Genomic DNA, 10,554 nt, shown 5'->3' with positions numbered 1-10,554 from the left:
GGAAGGCAGGCGTGGAACAGGAAGCAAACAGCCTTGTGTATGCATGATGGAGAGGACACCACAAGACACACAGACACCGCATCAGCAAATCATATCTGTGCAATGCAACGCTGTCCTATGTAGCTGCAACTAGGGGCCATTTTGTAGAAAAAGAGGTGCCAGAGCTCAGCAGCACAACTCATTTGCATATGCCATTTGCATGCGCCTGACGTCACCAGAAGGTGGACTAAATTATATCAGCTCAGCATCTACCTTAAAACGCTTGAATTATAGTTGTCATAACAAAACCTTACTCCCATCATATTTTTTAAATTACTTTCTCCGATGTGGCCCAGGGGCATGATGAAGATTTCCGTCTGTTTGCTTTATCTGTTTTAAATTTAAATTTTATTAATTTTCAGTATAGCAAAAATACAATAATCAAAACAGTATTGCCTTAGTACATCATTCTCTTTTTTTAACATTATTAGTTATATTCCCATTTTTTGTGGGGGGGGGAAGATATCAGGAAGTTTGTCAAATCTTCAAGTTCAGCAAAATTCTCACGGGGGGGGGGGGTGTTGAACAATGGAGCCCAGAAGCAAGTATTTTTTGCGAAGGGCAGGGTAAGAAAGAAAGAGCACAAGGTTCTGGAGCTCTGGTCCAGTGAGCTCCTGCCTAAAATGAGGCCTGGATGCAACACACCACTGTTGTCTAGTGTAGCTGCAACAGACCAGTTCCAGATACCAGTCGTTGAGCAGACGTCTTTCGTATTTAGAAAATGTATCCGCTACCTCTCCGGAGACCCTTTTGAGGTGTTTTACCAACACTGAAAAGCAATGCATAAAGCAAACAGCATCCAAACACGCTGTGGAAGGGTTGACCTGCCCTTGGTACTCCGTCTCTCCCTCATGTGCTTCGCTGACAGTGGCAGAGGGACATCTTTGTGTGCAAAAAAGCAACTGTGAGGGCATCATGTGCAATAAGAGCTGCGGCCCAGCAGCCGCCCTTCCTGCCTGGCACTCACTGGAGCCCTCCCCCTTCTCCTGCCCCAGCCCATCCCTGCACTGGAATGCTTCCTGGTCGCTCTTCCCACCCCACCACCCTGGGGCAGCCACGTGAGCTCAGGTGTGCAAGCCAGAGTGGCCGCTGGGAGCCTCGATACACCGATGACGGTGCCCGCCTGACTCGACAGCAAGGAGCAGATGGCAGGCGACAGAAGCTGGAGATGACTAATCCACTTCTAATGAGAAGGGCTCCTTCGGAAGCCCAGCTTCTCCGCTCACTCACTCTCTCCTCTTCTCCTCCGTCCATCTGCACCCTCCTCCTTCCCTCACTCCTTGGGCTTCCCCAAAGAAGCAGCTGGGAGGGGGTGTCAAGAGACCCCCTCTCCCCTCTCCCCTGCCCCCTTCCACCCTGGCTGTGCTCACTAGGGCAGAAAAGAAAGCCTCCCCTCCAGCCCAACTTGCTCCACTTGCTTCCCACCTTAGGAAGCAACAGGAGGGGGCGTCTCTCTGGGAGGCAAAAGCAGCACACAGGCAGGGTTGCCAACCTCCAGGTGGAGTCTTGCGATCTCCTGGGGCAGTGGTGCTCTGTATTCTTGGTGTTGGGGGAGTGGAAACAGTGGGAGGGCTTCTAGTGTCCTGGCCACACTGACAGACCTCCTGATGGCACTTTTCTGGCCACTGTGTGACACAAAGTGTTGGACTGGATGGGCCGTTGGCCTGATCCAACATGGCTTCTCTTGTGTTCTTATGTCTGAAGTGGTAATACTCTGTCATCTTGGTGTTGGGGGGGCAACAGTGGGAGAGCTTCTGGAGTTCTGGCTGCACTGATAGACCTCGTGATGGCACCCGGTTTATTCGGCCACTGTGTGACACAGAATGTTGCATTGGATGGGCCATTGACCTGATCCAACATGGCTTCCCTTATATTCTTGGTGTCTATTAGCTACAAAGTGCAGATGGAACATTCTGTCTGGGGCAGTGATGCTCTGTATTCTTGGTTCTTTGCGGGGGCATCACAGGGAGGGCTTCTGGAATTGTGGCCCCATCAATGGACCTCCGGATGGCAGCTGGGTTTTGGCCGCTGTGTGACAGAGTATTGGACTGGATGGGCTATTGGCCTGATCCAACATGGCTTCTCTGATGTTCCTGCATGACAGCTGATCCCCAGGCTGCAGAGATCAGTTCCCCTGGAGAAAATGGCTGCTTTGGACGGTGAGCTGTGTGGCCTCAGACTCTGCTGAGATCCCTCCCTTCCCCAAACTCTGCCCTCCCCAAGACCCCACCCCAAACTCCGCCTTTCCCAAGACTCCACCTCCAAAGCGCCAGGAGTTTTCCGACCAGGAGCTGGCAACCCTAGATTTCACCCTTGCCTGTTACTCTGCCATTCCCAGCCTGGCACCAGAGGGCACTCAGGAGTCCTCTCAGTGGCTCCCCAGAGCAAACCGCAGCCCAGAGCTTTTGAGGCAGAAGCAGAGGTGTGCTTGGCTGGCGTGAGCTCTCAGCTCTCCTCGGCCCCAGAGCGAACTGAAGGATCCCCTGATCAGCAAGGTGGTTTTCCTGTCCCCATCACAACCCCCAGTTGAGAACAAAAGAGACAGGCTGAGGCTGCTGGGCAGGCCTCACCTCAGGATGACCCCTCAACCCAGACATGAAGCCCCTGCTGCCAGATTAACAATTAGGCCAAGTAGGCACTGGCCTTCGAGCCCCATGCCTTTAGGGGCTCAGGGCTGGCTCCCCCCCCCCTCTATTCCCACCCTTGCTTGTAGCCCTCCCAGCCTGCACACACGGCCAGCAATTAGAATCATAGAGTTGGAAGGGACCTCCACGGTCATCTAGTCCAACCCCTTGCACAAGGCAGGAAACTCACAAATACCTCCCCCTAAATTCACAGGATCTTCATTGCTGTCAGATGGCCATCTACCCTCTGTTGAAAAACCTCCAAGGAAGGAGAGCCCACCACCTCCCAAGGAGGAAGCCTGTTCCACTGAGGAACCGCTCTAAACTCACGAACACCTCCCCCTAAATTCACAGGATCTTCATCACTGTCAGATGGCCATCTAGCCTCTGCTTAAAAACCTCCAAGGAAGGAGAGCCCACCACGTCCCAAGGAGAAAGCCTGTTCCACTGAGGAATCGCTCTAACCGTCAGGAAGTTCTTCCTAATGTTGAGCTGGAAACTCTTTTAATGTAATTTCCACCCGTTGGTTCTGGTCCTACCTTCTGGGGCCACAGAAAACAGAAATTGAGCCGCTCTTTGCCCAACTTGCCTGGTGTGGCTGCTGCTGGCGTTGTTGCCAACTTTGCCTCTCTCTGCCTCTCTCCCACAGCTTAGTCCAGGGGGCTTTTAAGAAGGGGCCTGCAGGCTGCAGCAGGGGCTGTGGGTGGTGAGGTGCGTGCTCTGCCCCTGAGATAATTGGTGAGGGCCCCCCCAAGATTTTGACTGCCTAGAGGCCTCCACAGGGTTTAATCTGGCACTGCAGGATGCTTCTCAGCATCATGGAGAGCCAGTTTGGTGTAGTTGTTAAGTGTGCGGACTCTTATCTGGGAAAACCGGGTTTGATTCTCCACTCCTCCACTTGCACCTGCTGGAATGGCCTTGGGTCAGCCAGAGCTCTCTTATCTGGGAGAACCGGGTTGGATTCCCTCACTCCTCCACTTGCACCTGCTGGAATGGCCTTGGGTCAGCCAGAGCTCTGGCAGAGGTTGTCCTGGAAAGGGTGGTTGAAAGAGCCAGTCTGGTGTAGTGGTTAAGTGCGCGGACTCTTATCTGGGAGAACCAGGTTTGATTCCCCACTCCTCCACTTGCACCTGCTGGAATGGCCTTGGGTCAGCCAGAGCTCTGGCAGAGGTTGTCCTTGAAATGGCAGCTGCTGTAAGAGCCCTCTCAGCCCCACCCACCTCACAGGGTGTCTGTTGTGGAGGAGGAAGATAAAGGAGATTGTAAACCGCTCTGAGATTCTGTCCTTGAAAGGGCAGCTGCTGTGAGAGCCCTCTCCAGCCCCACCCACCTCACAGGGTGTCTGTTGTGGGGAAGGAAGATAAAGGGGATTGTAAACCGCTCTGAGATTCTGTCCTTGAAAGGGCAGCTTCTGTCAGAGCTCTCTCAGTCCCACATACCTCACAGGGTGTCTGTTGTGGGGGAGGAAGATAAAGGAGATTGTAAACCGCTCTGAGATTCTTTCCTTGAAAGGGCAGCTTCTGTCAGACCTCTCTCAGTCCCACCTACCTCACAGGGTGTCTGTTGTGGAGGAGGAAGATAAAGGAGATTGTAAGCCGCTCTGAGATTCTGTCCTTGAAAGGGCAGCTGCTGTGAGAGCCCTCTCCAGGGTGTCTGTTGTGGGGGAGGAAGATAAAGGGGATTGTAAACCGCTCTGAGATTCTGTCCTTGAAAGGGCAGCTTCTGTCAGACCTCTCTCAGTCCCACCTACCTCACAGGGTGTCTGTTGTGGGGGAGGAAGGTAAAGGAGATTGTGAGCCGCTCTTCGGAGTGGCGGGCGGGATATAAATCCAATATCTTCTTCATCTTCTGCTGACGACTGAAGTCTGGGAGTTGGGAGGCAGCACCGTCCAACAGCAGCTGGGATTGGTGCTCCAGTCCCTACTGGCAAATGCAAGGTTCGTTTCTAGAACATGGGGGTGGCCGACCAGCTTTTTAAAGGGAAGAGGGCAGGTCCATCAATGGCCTCGAGCCAAGGCAATCCCTGGACACACCTTCCACAGCCACTAGGGGACAAGATGGCAAGGTGCGGCCCTGGGAGCCCTGCTTGCGGGAATCCTCAGAAACATCCGGCTGGCCAGAGCCCCAGGCCTCTGGTCTGACTCAGCCAATCCTGGTGTATCTCCTCTCCAGTCTAGGGTTGCCAATCCCTAGGTAGGGGCAGGGGATCCCCCACTTTGAAGGCCCTCCCCCCAACCTCTGGGTCATTAGAAAGGAGGGAGGGAAATGTCTACTGGGAACTCTATTATTCCCTATGGAGATTGATTCCCATAGAGTATAATAAAGAATTGATTTGTGGGTATCTGGGGCTCTGTGGGGGCTGTTTTTTGAGATAAAGGTGCCACATTTTCAGCATAGCATCCAGTGCCTCTCCCCAAAATATCCTCCAAGTTTCAAAAGGATTGGGCCAGGGGGGTCCAATTCTATGAGCCCCCAAAGAAGGTGCCCCTACCCTTCATGATTTCCAATGGAGGGAAGGCATTGAAAAGGTGTGCCGTCCCTTTAAATGTGATGGCCAGCACTCCCTTTGGAGTTCAATGGAGCTTGTTACACCCTTGCTCCTGGCTCCACCCCCAAAGTCCCCAGATATTTCTTGAATTGGTCTTGGCAACCCCACTCCAGTCGCCCCATTGGATCCTGCAGACAGGCATGGGAGAGACAGGGAGGGAGAGAGCTCCTGCTCCCAGGGCCAAATGATGCAGAAGGGGGGGGGGGCGTTCTTTGCCTCCCACCCACCCCGGCTGCTGAGGACGTGGCCGCCCACCCTAGCTGTGGTGCAGCCTTCTCAGTGGCTTCTCTTCTTCTCCAGCCCTCTCGCTCGCCTGCCAGACTTTGGATGTGCAAGTGTGGCTTCCTTGGGGAGCCTCACATTCTTGCAGCAGCAGGCGAGAGAATTGGGGAATCATCACGCCTTGGCCTGGCTGGCTCATTAATAGTTGATTCTGCTAAGAGCTTGTCTTAATGACTGAATGTCTTTCTTATAAAGTAGAGCCTGGATGGGCGAGATACATCAAAGGGGGCAATTAAAGACGCTCTTTAAGCAGCTCAGCTTAGTAGAGGGAAATCATTAGGGTTGTTAATGGCTGGGGGGGAGCAGCAGAGGTCTGAGGGAGGGGGAGGGGGGCTCTTCCAAATGCCACTGGCCTCTCATGGGGTTGCCAGCCTCCAGGTGGCAACTGGAGATCTCTCACTATTATAGGTGATCTCCGTGCAACCAAGATCAGCTCGTCTGGAGAAAATGGCTCCTTTGGAGGGTGGACTCTGGAGCTTTATACCCTGCTGAGAGCCCTCATCTCCTCAAATCCCACTTCCCCAAGCTCCATCCCCCCTCCCCAAATCTCCAGGTGTTTTCCAGGCCAGTGCTGGCCACATCAGCCCTATGCAAAGGCTGGCTGAGCCACAGAATGCTAAAAGGGAGAGCTCCAGATAGGGTTGCCAATCCCCAGGTGGTGGCAGGGGATTCCCCCATTTGGAGGCCCTCCCCCCTGCTTCAAGGTCATCAGAAAGTGGAGGGGGGGAGGAAATGTCTGCCAGGCACTCCATTATTCCCTATGGAGAACGATTCCCATAAGGTATAATGGTGAATTGATCTGCAGGTATCTGGGGCTCTGAGGGGACTGTTTTCTGAGGTAGAGGCACCAGATCTTCCGCATAGTATCCAGTGCCCCTCTTCAAAACACCTTCCAAGTTTCAAAAGGATTGGACCACAGGGTCCAGTCCTATGAGCCCCCAAAGAAGGCGTCCCTATCCTTCATTATTCCAAATGGAGGGAAGGCATTTAAAAGGGGTGCGGTCCCTTTAAATGTGATGACCAGAACTCCCTTTGGAGTTCAATTCTGCTTGTCACAGCCTTGATCTTGGCTCCACCCCCAAAGTCCCCAGATATTTCTTGACTTGGACTTGGGAGCCCTACCTCCAGAAGATGGGGAAATTCCAGCATGGCTCCTCCATAGCAAGACGTTTGCAATCACGAGAAGCACTCCGTGGGGCCCTGCCCCTCATACTGAAGCCCCACGTGGTTATTCTCGAGGAGCTCCCACATTGGCAGCCAGCTCACTGGCATTGTGCCCTGGCTAGAAATAAGGCCTTTGCATGATATACCCCTGCCATGGGCTCCAGCCAATCAAACAGGGGGTCGGGCGGTTGTGTCGGGGATGATAACAGAGCTGCAGTTATTGCAAAAAAGATTTAGAGAGAGAGAGAGAAAGATAGTGTTGTCTGCTGGGCATTGATGGCACCAGGCTTCTGCTTCCTACCCAGACAGTCCAGGACACCCTGCGTGGCCATGATATGCAGGCAGTGGGACGTCTCACTGCCAGTTTGGTGAAGTGCACAGCCTCTTATCTGGGAGAACCAGGTTTGATTCCCTGCTTCTCTGCTTGCAGCTGCTGAAATGGCCTTGGGTCAGCCATAGCTCTGGCAGAGGTTGTCCTTGAAAGGGCAGCTGCTGTGAGAGCCCTCTCAGCCCCACCCACCTCACAGGGTGTCTGTTGTGGGGGAGGAAGGGAAAGGAGATTGTAAACCGCTCTGAGAATCTGATTCAGAGAGAAAGGCAGGGTATAAATCTTCTTCTTCTGTTTTTAGACTTCTGGCTAATTCTTCAACCTTCATTCCTATTTCGCTGTTGACTAAAAGCCCTAATCCATCAACTGGAAAGGAAATTCAGCAAAGCTACTCCCTGGATCATGGGGAAAAAGACAGATCGGGGGGTGGGGGAAGGCCAGCCCAGGGGGCAGTGCTATGGCTAGCTTTTCATAAGCCCCTGAAGCTTTTTCTTAACCTTCATTACAGCTGGATCCAAAGCTGGTCACTGTTATTCCCATTTCACAGATACCAAGGTGAGACCTAGCAATAATGCCTAGAACAGGGGTGACCACACTTGCATAACATAAGAGCCACATAGAATAAATGTCAGATGTTTGAGAGCCACAAGACATGAGTGTCAGTTATTGGAAGGAAGGAAGGATAGATGGGGAGGGAGAGGTGTAAAGAAAGCAACTTTACTTTAAATGCATTCTCCAAGCTGCCGGCTGGCTTGGTTTGGAGAAGCGATTTAAAGACAGAAGTGCCTTCCCCATGCTGGCTGATGGGGTGGTGGGGGCCTCGAGAGCCACACAATATGTGCGAAAGAGCCAAAGTTTGGCCACTCGTAGCCTAGAACCTGATCCCAGGGTCCTTCTGTGCAATATAGGGTTGCCAACCTCCAGGTGGGGCCTGGCGATGGCCTGGAATTGCAACTATTCTTCAGGTGACAGAGATCCATTCCCCAGAGGAGATGGCAACTTTGGAAGGTGAACTCTATGAACACCCCCACTGAGCTCCCTTCACTCTCCAACCCCCTCCCACGCTCCACCCCTCAAATCTCCAGGGATTTCCCAGGCTGGAGTTGGCACCCTCTGTGCTGCTTATAGCTCCAATTCTCAGCAAGCCAGCCTGGCCAGGGGAGCTTGGTCCCCAAACAGGAGGTCAGGTAGAAGCTCCTTGGGGCCCAGCAGCTGGCCCCGCGGCAGGTTAGAGCAGGGGTGTCCAACTCATTTGTTACGAGGGCCGGAGCTGACATAAATGAGGCCTTGTTGGGCTGGGCCATGTGTGTACCTATTGAAGATTAGGAAGCAGAGATATAAACTTTATAAAGGACACAGACAAACACAAATATATATATATATATTTTAGAAACTTAAAATATGCTTTCTTTGTGTTTCTCCCAAGGGATCCAGGGAACTGGGCAAAGAAAGCTCTGGCTCTTTCCTTCCTTCCCCAGGGGATTGGGGTTGAGGAGCCTCAGCCAAGAGAAGGAAGAGAGGCTTGGCTCACTAGCTCTGCTGTGCAATTGAGAGAGCCTGGCAAAGCAAGCTGTTCTTCCCCCCCTTCCTCCCCAAGGGAGGAGCCTCAGCCAACGGAGAAAATAGAGGTTTTGCTCTGTAGCTCCTGTGCAATTGAGCAAGCCTTGCGAAGCAAGCTGTGATGCAGAAGGGAGCAAGAGAGAGGGAGAAGGAAGCGGATGACAGCCAGTTGATCAGGGGGCTGATAGGAGCCCTCTGAATTGTATGTTTGACACCCCTGGGCTAGAGCCTCCTGCCATGGCTTGAACTCCCCAGGGTGCTCTGGGGCCTGTCCTTCCAGGCTGCCAACGCCATTGCAGCAGGTGGCATCTGTGCCAGCAGCAAACCCTTGCTCGCCTTCCCCTGGGCCCTCCAAGTGTCTCTACCTTCCCATCCCTCTCTTGGAAAGTTGCCTTTAAAGAGAAAAGAAGGGTCACCTGGGACACAGAAACAATAGTGTGTGTGCGGGGTTGCGGGGGGGGGGGGGAGAATGAGAGAAGGGAACGTGATGAATTGCGGAACTATTCAGGCATCGGGTAGTAAACTCCATATTTTTAACGCCATTTAAATGCCTGCAAGCAGATTAATAAGGTCTAGGTAATAGCAGCACCAGCCTTATTTATTCTATCTTAAATGCCAGTTTGTCAGGCTGTATTAGCATTGATGGTGCGGCTTGGATTGAGGACAGTGAGAGCTGGAACCGGCCTTTATCTCGCCCAAACAGGCAGCCAAAGAAGCCGCTTTATCTGCCGCCTGCTCCCACCGCAGCTGCCTCTTCAAGGGCTCCAACGCAGCCCCCCCACCCCGCCCCCTCTCTTTTTAATCAGAGGAGGAGAAGTTCCCTGCTTGATCGTTCCATTTTTATCTCTTTTATTTACTTTATTTTAATGTCCTCAGTGCATATTTTACTCCCATCAAGGCAGGGCCACTGATAGCCGACGTTGGACCTTCCTCCCTCCCCCCTTCCCGGCGTTTCCCACATTGCAGGCAAAAAGAAAAGGATGAGAAGGAATTAAATTTTCTGGTTTAAAAAAAAAAAAAAGAGGGAAGAATTTTCTTGTCAACTGCCGTCCCTGGTTCAGCTGCTCTAGTTCGAGGCTGGGCCTGTTCTCCCCCTCCCGGGCTTCTCTGAAATCCAGAAAGTTCCTTTTAGGGAGCAGAGATTTCAGGGGCAAGACCTGCCCTGCCACCAGGCAAACTAGCCAATGGTCTAGGGCAGGGGTGGCCAACGGTAGCTCTCCAGATGTTTTTTGCCTACAACTCCCATCAGCCCCAGCCAGCATGGCCAACGTCTGGGGCTGATGGGAGTTGTAGGCAAAAACATCTGGAGAGCTACCCTTGGCCACCCCTGGTCTAGGGTGCCAGCCTTCTGGGGGCGCCAAACTGGGCGCCCCCCCAGCCATGGCTCAACTCAGCTTCTGAGATCTGATGAGATCAGGCTTGCCTGGGCTATCCAGGTCAAGTAGGGTTGCCAATCCCCAGGTGGGGGCAGGGGATCCCCCAGTTTAGAGGGCCTCCCCCCGCTTTAGGGCCATCAGAAAACGGTGGTGGAGGGGGACGGAAATGTCTGCTGGGAACTCTATTATTCCCTATGGAGACTTATTCCCATAGGAAATAATGGAGAATTGATCTGTGGGTATCTGGGGCTCTGGGGGGGGGCTGTTTTTTTGAGATAGAGGCACAAATCTTTTGATATAGCATCCAATGACTCTCCCCAAAACACCCTCCAAATTTCAAAAGGATTGGACCAGGGGGTCCAATTCTAGGAGCCCCAAAAGAAGGTGCTCCTATCCTTCATTATTTCTAATGAACAGAAGGCATTGAAAAAGGTGTGTAGTTCCTTTAAATGTGAGGGTCAGAACTCCCTTTGGAGTTCAATTATGCTTGTTATATACTTGCTCCTGGCTCCACTCCGAAGTCTCCTGGCTCCACCCCCAAATTCCTTATATTTCTTGAATTGGACTTGGCAACCCTAAGGTCAAGGAGCAAATTCAAGTTATGTGCTTTCCATTTTTCCCACAATTCATCTG

The sequence above is a fragment of the Heteronotia binoei genome, chromosome 14 (assembly GCF_032191835.1).
Source record: "Heteronotia binoei isolate CCM8104 ecotype False Entrance Well chromosome 14, APGP_CSIRO_Hbin_v1, whole genome shotgun sequence".
NCBI lineage: Eukaryota > Metazoa > Chordata > Lepidosauria > Squamata > Gekkonidae > Heteronotia > Heteronotia binoei.
Note: the sequence above shows the minus strand (reverse complement) of the source record.